General features: G+C 43.3%; 1 protein-coding gene across 1 annotated transcript in view; it reads left to right on the top strand.

Annotated features, from left to right (window-relative positions):
• The first annotated feature begins 523 nt into the window (after positions 1-523).
• Positions 524-9,789, top strand: part of NOX5 (NADPH oxidase 5) — a 40,467-nt gene continuing 31,201 nt past the window's right edge. The window contains exons 1-3 of the mRNA XM_054077105.1: positions 524-1,580; positions 1,857-1,930; positions 2,471-2,787. The gene's annotated coding sequence lies outside the window, so the exon portion shown is untranslated. The remainder of the gene's footprint in view (positions 1,581-1,856; positions 1,931-2,470; positions 2,788-9,789) is intronic.

Consider the following 9,789-nt stretch of genomic DNA (forward strand, 5'->3'; position numbering starts at 1 on the left):
GACTTGGAGTGTCGAGGGGGGTGGAGGGACTGAGGAGGAGGGGGTGAAGGGGCTGAGGGGTGTGTGAAGTGGCTACTGAGGGCTTGGGGTGTAGAGTGGAGTGGAGAGGGTGAGGAGGGGCTGAGGAGGCTGCTGAGGGCTTGGGACACAAACTGGGGTGAAGGGACTGCTGAGGGCTTGGGGTGCAGAGAGTGGAGTGAAGGGGCTGCTGAGGAATTGGGGTGCAGAGGGGGTGAGGGCGCTGAGGAAGGGGTAAAGGGGCTGCTGAGAGGGGCATAAACAGGGTGGAGGGGCTGAGGAGGGCTTGGAGCATAGAGGGGACTGCTAAGGAAGAGGGGCTGAAGGGGCTGCTGAGTGCTCGGGGTTCAGAGCGGGCTGAAGGGGCTGAGGAAGGGGTGGATGGGATGGAGGGGCTGCTGAGGGGAGGAGAAGGGTCTGAGGGGCTGCTGAGGGCTTGGGAGTGAACAGGTTGAAAGGGCTGCTGAGAGCTGACGGGGGGTGGGGGGGTGGGGGGGGTGTTGTGTAGGGGCTGTTGTGAGCTCAGGGCAGGGTGAATGGGATGAAGAGGATGCTGAGAAGGCAGGTAATGGGATGAAGGGCCTGCTGAGGGCTTGGTGTGCAGAGTGTGTGAGAGGGCTGCTGAGAGGGAGGTAAACAAGGTGAAGGGGCTGCTGAGGGCTTGGGATGCAGAGTGAGTGAACAGGCTGAAGGGGCTGCTGAGGGCGGGAAGGCACTGCTCATGCAGAGGAAATCCAGGTTGGTTGCTTCCCTTTCTGGAAAGCTTCCCTGGAGACACTTGAAACTGCTTTGGATGTATCAGCCCCTCGGAAGCCTCCTTTTGCTGTTACTGACGTCCAGTTGTTGGATGAAACCATGGGGTAGGGCCTGTGGCGCCAACAGGAGGTATTTTCTCCTGTCTATTTTGCCAGGCAGACTTGCGAAATGAGGTGCCAAATATGTCCTGGCAGGGCTATCTGTCTGCATCAGGTGTTGGATCCAGCGGTGAAACCCCACACTTGCTCCTCTTCGTGTGCCTGAGACTGGTTTTATCGAACGCGGGGGACTGGTTTCACTGGGTATAGCAGAGGATAGGTAAAAATGTGCTACTCTTACTTAGTGAGAGCCCTGCTTATGCAGAGTCACTGCACTGGACTCCAGTCAGGTGCTGGATCCAGCAGCAAGACCCCACACTTGCTTCTCTCCATGTGTTTGGGACTGATTTTACTGGGTGTAGCAAGGGTCAGGTAAAATGTTCTTCTCTTGCTTAGCAAGAGTCTTGCATGTGCAGAGTCACTGGTGTTTTGGTGGCCTTTGTGACCTCGTTTTCACCTCAGGTGGCTGAAAAGACAGGGCTGTAAAAATCTATGAGAGTTGTTTGCAATGTTTGATATTCAGTGTCAACACAAAGATGGGTATTGCTGGAAAACTGTCTTTGTCAAAATATTTTGCAGTGCAGGGTGGAGATGATTCTTTTGCCTGCGTTGTCGGTGGATAAACTGGAATGAGTGCAGTTGACAACTAAGCACAAGTTCTATTGAGAGTGCTTGAGCTGCGAAAGGTCAAGCTGGATTCAGCTTAAGGTAAAAAGTGAAATTCACAGTACAGTACCACTGGTATTCTGCAACAGGTTCATATTTTTGTGATCGTTTAGGGCCTCATTGTGATTTAGCTGATAAAGCCACAGGATTTCAGTTTTTTGTGGCACAGACAAGTCATTTATTTATTGTTCTGTGTCACTGGTTTCAACATAAGACAAGTTACTGCAGTAGTTTTAGACTATAAGCTTTGCAAAGCATTTAGGACTTCTGGGTTAGGGTGAATTTTATTTTAGCTGTGTTTTAAATTCTCCTTTACAGGTGTGAACAAAGGTGGCCCCTGGGCTGAGGCTTCACAAAGGAAACTTGGTCTGGAAGTGGTTTTCATGGCACAGGTGAAGACCTTTGGAAAAGAACTTTTATCATGGAAACAAAGTATCTAAAGAATTAACTAAAACAATATTATATTTAAAGAAAACCCAGTTTCTGAGACTACAGAGAGTCTTTTTCCTTTACTTTGTTTTCTCAGAATAAAGAATGTGTAGTGTGTTCTAATTATATAAAGTTGTATAAAATGCTCCCCTCCAAACTGTTGGGGGAAACTTAGTCAAAGTTCAAACCAAAAATTAAATGTTTAAACCCTTCTTTCCCATTTGTGTGCTCGCTGCTTGTATTGCAAAGGTTTGAGAACTGTTTGGAGAGCTAAAAATGAGCCGTAATGTTCCACAGACCGAATACATAAACTTCCTATAAGAACAGTAAATAAAGGTGAAAAAGCATCTTTAGAGAGTAAAGGGTTTCTTAAACAGCAAAAAAAAAAAAAAATTCTCGTGGTGGAACTAGTACTTTTTTTCATATCCTAAAAGTAAATGTGCTTTAGAAATGGATATGATTGTGCCATTTGAACTGAGAGTCCGGGTTTGTTCTCTCTGCAGTAGAGGAAGAAACAGTTACATTCTGATGAAGCAATACTGAGTCTCAGCCAAGGAATTTTTATTGTCTGTTTCTCTGAATAAAGCTGTCGGCTATCTCTTATGGGTGTCATTGATTAGAAATACTGCGTGCTGACAAAGAGTGTGTATCCTGCCTTGTTGGAGTCCTTAACGGAGCAAAAGTGGTCTGAGCCTTGCTTATGATGATGGGAAACTGCTGCGTAGATCCCTGGCCAGTCACCCCTTGGAAGATCAAAAAAATCTCCCTTCTTATCTGTACGTTCTGTTTTTTAAAGCTCAAGCACAAAGAAGTTAATATTGTGAGTAATCGCTGTCATCACTACAGTTACTGTTTGATTTTTGCACATGGGTCATATGTCAGGTTTCTTCATTGCTCAGAATAGTGGGTTGTGAACTGTATGAAAAGGAAATCCTAAATACATCCTAAAAGCTATTTAATGTTACTGCAGTTTTGCCATTTGGGTGATTTCATTCATAGTGTCTGTTGTTTTGGTTGGTTCTCTATGTTTTTTTTTCCTTATTTTCTTAAGGGGGCATTAAAATCTTTCTTCTTTGATAGATTTCAAGAGACTTGTAATGTCTTGCCATGAGAGTTACCATTTATTTCAACATGTCATTTTCCAGTTAGAACTTGTATGAAATATAAAAAAAGTTGTTTAAACTCAACATGTAAAATCATAGCAGCATAGAATAATTTGGGTTTTAAGGGACCTTAAAGCCCATCCAGTTCCACCCCCCCTGCCATGGGCAGGGACACCTCCCACTGGATCTGGTTGCTCCAAGCCCCATCCAACCTGGCCTTGAACACCTCCAGGGATGGGGCAGCCACCACTTCTTTGGCCGACCTGGAACAGTGCCTCCTCACCCTTGAAAACGTTTCTTCCTAAGATCTCATCTCAATATCCCCTCTTTCAGCTGAAAACCATCCACCCTCATCCTATCCCTGCCCTCCCTGATCAAGAGCCCCCTCCCCAGCTTTCCTGTAGCCCCTTTTGGTACTGGAAGCTGCTCTAAGATCTGACCAGAGCCTTCTCTTCTCCAGGCTGAACAACCCCAACTCTTTCAGCCTGTCCTCATAGAGAGGTGCTGCAGCCCTCGGATCATCTCTGTGGCCTCCTCTGGACCCGTTCCAACAATTCCATATCCTTCTTATGTTGGGGATTCCAGAACTCGACACAATACTCCACTAAATCACTTTCCTTTTTTAACAGGAATACTTCAGCCTCACATTAACACAATTCTGTGTGAGGGGCTCCTGTGAAAGCATGTGCATCGTGTGGGAAATGCTGCTGTGTTCTGTGTCTGTGAAATCACTGGGTAGCTGAGCATTTGTTGCAATGAGCTGCTGGGTTGTTTTTTTGTGGCTTATAATACTCCTTTGTAGATCTGCTGGTGTCTTGTTTGTCCCTGCTGCATCCAGACAATGCATTCCTTCATGGTGTGTGTAACATCCTCTTCAGGCATTTCTGTGCATGTAGATATGGTAACTGAAAAGAGAAAATTCTGTTCTTAAATCATCTCTCTTCCCGCCCTTAGCTTCCCGACTCGCCAGCATAGCTGTATTGTTGGTCACTAAGGGGAATTTAAAACAGTATTGATTGCTGGTATCCAGGAGTTCTGGGCAAAAGGGACAGAAATGAGATTTGGGAAATGGTGTAAATTTTCTGACAACATAAATTTACGCTTTTGAGGCTCTTAAAATCAATAGGGGAGTGTTTTAGGCAAAAGAAAGAAAGAAGAGGCGCTCAAGATACTGGATGAATAAGCTCTGGGGCTTAGTGTGGTTTGAAGAGGCTTGGAGGTTGGTGCTGTGCCTTTTGTTTGTTGTTCAGTTGTTTCAATCTCTCCCAGCAGTGGTTAGCAAGGTGTAAGCAGAGTGGTCATCTAAATCCAGAAGCATTCTTGTCTGCTGTTATTTGCACACTTTTTTAAATTTAATCAGCACTTTGGTGGAGTTGGAGAGGATCAAAATAGTGTGGATTTCAGTGTTTGCTTCTGGGACCGCTGTATAATTGCTCTGGCATATGAGTGATTCCCATCGGTTTCTGCATTAATTGCTCTCACATACTTCGTGTTTGCGACACGATATTCTGTTTTGTAGCAGTGTTTCAAGTTAGAGATTGATGCTCAGCTGCAAAGCCCAGACACGAAATGAAGAAAGGTAGTTTAAAGCAATGTATGGCATGGAAAGCAGCTGGTTTAAATTAGCAGATTGGGAGAAGAGGTGAATACGTCTGGTATGTCTCAAAACAGGCTCCCCCCCCCTTCAGTTTAGTGTAGGATGTTATTTCCCATTTGTATTTGCACCATGTCAGGTGTACCAGTGTAGCCTAGAAATTCAGAGTTATAAAAAGAAGGGAATAAATCATGTTTCACACATTTTTGCTGCTCTGTGGGAATAGACTGATCACTACAGACGCACAGAAACCTTCCATAGCTTGTACACCAGTTTTTCAAATAGTCTGAACAGTTTTTCGTGAGTCTTTTACCGTACACCCTTCCCCATCCCCTGGTTTCTTTTTGTCATATAGTTATTATTTTTTATTTCCTACTGACACAGGACAGTTGGCACACTTTTAGGACAGGGTTCAGATAATTTTGGAGTGTTTCTTTGTTTTTGGTTGTTTTTTTTTCTTCTTACCCAGGAGATGCACTGTATGTTATCTCTGTGAAGAGGATGGTTTAGAGTATTCCATGTTGATCCTTTGCTGTTCTTTACATGAGGAATTGCCTGGTTCTCTAAACTGGCAGATTTCTTCTTTTTTTTTTTTTTTTCTGAAGCATTAATCATTTAACTATGGAGGTAGGATGTTATTGTTACAAACAAGTGCTTTTTTATGGCATTGATACTTCATTTTACTGTATTGGATTTAACAATTGAATTCAGGTAGTTCCAACTCTACTACTAAAAAATAGTAGTTATTATGTAACTGCTATTGTATAAAAATATAATATGTTTATTATATAAATATATGTGTATATGTTATAATACATATAATGTACTTTGTAACTGAATTTTCTCACTGCTTGGTTGCTCTTCCTTTTCCAAACTGTGCTGGCCATGTTCAACTGCAGGACTTCTGTAAAATGTCATGAATTAGACATCGTAAACCAAAATATTATGGATTGGCTTAATTACTATGTAGACCTTCAGGATAATGTGGTGGCAAAATGTGTGTATAACATGAAACTGGAAAAGCCCTAAATTGAGGAAATAGCAAAACTTTGAATTCAAATGAGTGGCCCATGCATCTCTCATGAGTGTTTTGTAGAGAATTGAAATACAATGACTTTAGACCTGTGACTGGAAGGAATCAGAGGTAGGAGAGGAAAAATGAGAATTTTCAGTACAAAGTGTAAGAAGGTTATATACATAAAAAAAAAGTTAGTGTATTTTGTAACTAAGATGTAAAAGATGGTCTTATGATGGATGGATGATGAGGTCAAAATGAAACTGCTTGAAGTGAAGTTCATGGAAAAGAGTTTGGAGGACTGACTTAAATGTTCCTGAAGCTGACAAGAGGCATTTGGATGGCTCTAATTAAAACTAAAAATTCAGAGGTGTTTGTCAAATGTTTGTGTGTTGGGAGAACTAGAAAGATGTTTTGTTTTATATAGCAGTTTGTCTGAGTAACTTAAAGCAATGAGAACGCAATGTCAGGCTTTTCTGAGGCCTGCACACCAGCAGCACACAGGTAGTTGAGGCTCCAGCAGCCTTACTGTCCTGCTAGGATGTTAAGAAAACTTGTAGGAGTATTTGACCAGTTCTGCTCTTTTCGGGGGAAAAAAGAAAATGTAGTTTTTATCCTTTGCAGAATGATTACGTTTTGATATAGCAGAAGTACTTCGAAAGTGCTTAGGGATATGATTTAGTAGTGGACAGGTACGGTTAGATTTGATGATCTCAAAGGTCTTTTCCTAACGAGTGATTCTATGATTCTATGAAATAACAGAGTGTATTTCTTCCTTACACTCAAATTCAGAAGCACCTGCTATAGAAAGTGTGCATTGTACAAAACTTGAAGCAGTGGATGTGGGAGCTTTCAAGCCTGACAGTTTAAGCAGTGAAGATGAAAGTGAAGACAGTACTTGGGCAGGGGACTCCAAGAGGAATGCGATTCATGAGACATGGTTACCAGTGTAATCACCAGTGCAGCTGCCCTTGTAATTCCTGCCAGTGCTAAAAAAATCTATCCAGTGCTCTGCTGGTGGTAGTGTAAGTGATAAAGACGGGAGCAGCAGAAGTGCGAGACCTTCTTCTCCTTACCAGCTTCAGACAGTGTACGTGGATGGCACATTTCTGCTAGGTTTCAGGCAGACCAAAGCTTCGCAGGTTTTCCTGGAGTGTTTAGGCTGTGGCAAAATTTGGAACTGGAAGTGATAAGAGTTTGGTTTGTGTTTTCTGTAAATAATAGAATCATAGAATGGTTTGAGTTGGAAAGGACCTTAAAGATCATCTAATTCCAACACCCTCCCCCGCCATTGTCACCTCCGTAGAGTCCACTTCTTTCATGGCCGTGGTGGTGGTGGTGTGCTCCAGCCTTCCCAGCTCTCCTTCAGAAGCTGGTGGAGAGACACTGTACACCTCTCCCCCTGTATGTCCTGTTTTTCTTTCAATTCACAGTGAAAGGACAGGGATTTAGAAAGACCAAATGAATCATAATGACCTGTTCCAACAGTTCCATATCCTTCTTACGTTGGGAGTTCCGGAACTGGACACAGTGCTCCAGGTGGGGATCTTGGAGAGCAGAGTAGAGGAGGTTATATGATCATATGTGGACAGCTTCTTCATCCAGAGATGGAATGAAGGGGAAAAGAAGGAAACTGTAGCATAAAAGTTAACAAAACCATATTAATTTTGAAGATAAAGTAGATGGGCCTTTCTACAAAGTTACACAGCAGGATTGTGTGCCTGCACTGTTGATTCCTTTGAAGTGGAAACGATGTACTGGAATAAGTGTAATGAGTTGGTGCTGAATAGGAGGTTGAGCGCATGCTGGATGTGGTGGCCCAGCTCGGGGAGTTCATGGAATTGTTGCCGTCGGCTTCATGAGGGTTTTGGTTTTGGCTCATGAGCCACTTACAGTTCCACTTCTGCAGTAAGAATAAAGGACAATCAGCAAGTTCATACAGAAGCTACTGGTAGGCATCAGCCATGAGATCCTGCCTAGCATTTAATTAAAACTTAATTAAAGAAATGTTTTTCTGGAAATAATTGAGAAACCTAATACCCTTGTGGCCACATTATGATGTTTCCCTTCCTAGGTGGGTATGGAGTTTCTGGGTGGCAAAAGCAGGAATTTTACAAGTAGACCATGTCCTCTGCTCTGTGAAGCTGTAATTTGAGTGTGTTTTGTGTCTCCTCACACAATGGTAGCTACAGGGCTGAAGCAGGGCTTGGATAAGTAACATCCATTTTACTTGAGTGGTCTGCAGAGGTAGGGCCCCTACCTCTTTCCTCATGGAGAGAGGATCCTAAAACATGGGAAGGGCTTCCTGTGTCACTGAGAAATGGAGGCCTTGAGTGAAAGAGGAAACTGTGCTCTGCTCCAGTGAAATACATTATACATTTGTTATTTTCTGGATAGCAGCCAAATCCTTTGGTGTCCCTCCACACACGCACTTCCATTTATGAAGGAAGTCTTCAGCCTTTTGAATGTCATACAAAACTGTTCAAACCCAGAGTTGAGCAATTGAAATGCAGTTAGTACAGTCGGAGCAATTCAATTGACACAGCTGAGTTCTGTGATCTGAACAGAAGATTTTGCTTTGATTGTGTAGGAATATGTAAATGATGATGCGATTGTCTTGTTCCCAGCCCTCCAGACAGATGTAATGCAAGTTAGAATTTGCTGGTGTACACATCATTTTACTACTTGAGGCTTATGCGCTGCCTCGGACTTTCATAAAATTGCAGGTGAAAACAGTCCCGTGAAAACAAGAAGGTGTTGGTGTTTTCTGTGAGCAAGCCTGGTGAAGACTGGGGGTTAATATGTAATGTTACAACTAAATCCAGTCCGTGGCTTAGTCATCCATTCTGTCTGAGAAATGCGGTCCATTTGCAGGTAAGTCCTTTGAGATGGCAATTCATGGCTCAACTGTAGCAATGTTCAAGTCAAAACTGAACTTTATCTCCAATCAGGAGAGGTTATGATGCCTGCTTTTCTTGGATCTGTATACACTCGTCAGCCTACAACATGCAATGGGTACAAAGCCAATGTAAACATAGAACCATAGAATCATTAAGGTTGGAAAAGACCTCTAAGATCATCCAGTCCAACCGTCAGCCCAACCCTGCGGTGCCTAGTAACCATGTTTCTACCCTAACAAGAGGTCCAGGATTCTCCACTAACTAAAACCAGAACTTTCTTTCATCATGTTCTGCCACTGGCTGTCATGCTCTTGGACTTTGGTTTTCCTGTCGCACTTGTTGCTGGTTGCCACCAGCTCTTTTCTTACTGTCCTAGATGCCTCCTTACCACCTCATGCTTGTTTTTCTGTGTGAAATCAAAGACCACATTCATCATCTTGCTTCCTCGGTCCCTCACTTTGCATAAGCCTGAAACTAGTGGTCGTACCAGCAGTTGTGTTACCTGGGTCTGTCATCTCTTGCTATTTAAAGTTCCGTTTTGTCTTCCTGAAAGCGTCTGTAAATGAGGCACCAGCTTCTGCATCACGCAGTTAAACTGGAGTTTCTCTCCCTCTGCCAGTCCTCCTCCTTCCCCGTCATAGTGGCAGCAGATGCAACAGTCTTGTTTGCTTATCATGCAAATTCAAATTGGGCATGGTCTTTGAAATCAGATTTTCTCTAATTGTCACTAGGCTTGGCTAAACTTCTGTATTTCTTTCTACTTGGAATCTTAAGCAATGAGGTTCCTGGCCACCGTGTGCTGCATCCACACAGCACAGTGCTGAGGATGGCATTGTACAGCAGAGTGCTTTGGTATTTCATTCCTTGCTTGCATGCTGCTCTCTTGCTTTTAGTAGGAAGTATTTCTCCTTACCTAGGATCCCATGCTGCCCTATTTCTCATCCCCTCACCTTAGTCAGCCACCAGTTTTGGTTGATGCAGCATGCCAGCCTCTGCCTGTTGCATTTGAAACCATTATTTTCATACAAGGAGGAGTATGCCATAAACAACCCCTTCTCCTAAACAACCCTTAATTTTCCTTTACTATGATGACTGCAGAAGTCTTCAGAGTTGCTTGTTGACATGCTGTTGGGGCTATCAATGCTACCTTGCTGTTTCTCCCTACCTATCTATTCTACTCTTGCCTCATACATTTCTTTTTTGTGCCTCT

Source organism: Cuculus canorus, chromosome 12 (genome assembly GCF_017976375.1).
Source record: "Cuculus canorus isolate bCucCan1 chromosome 12, bCucCan1.pri, whole genome shotgun sequence".
Classification (NCBI taxonomy): Eukaryota; Metazoa; Chordata; class Aves; order Cuculiformes; family Cuculidae; genus Cuculus; species Cuculus canorus.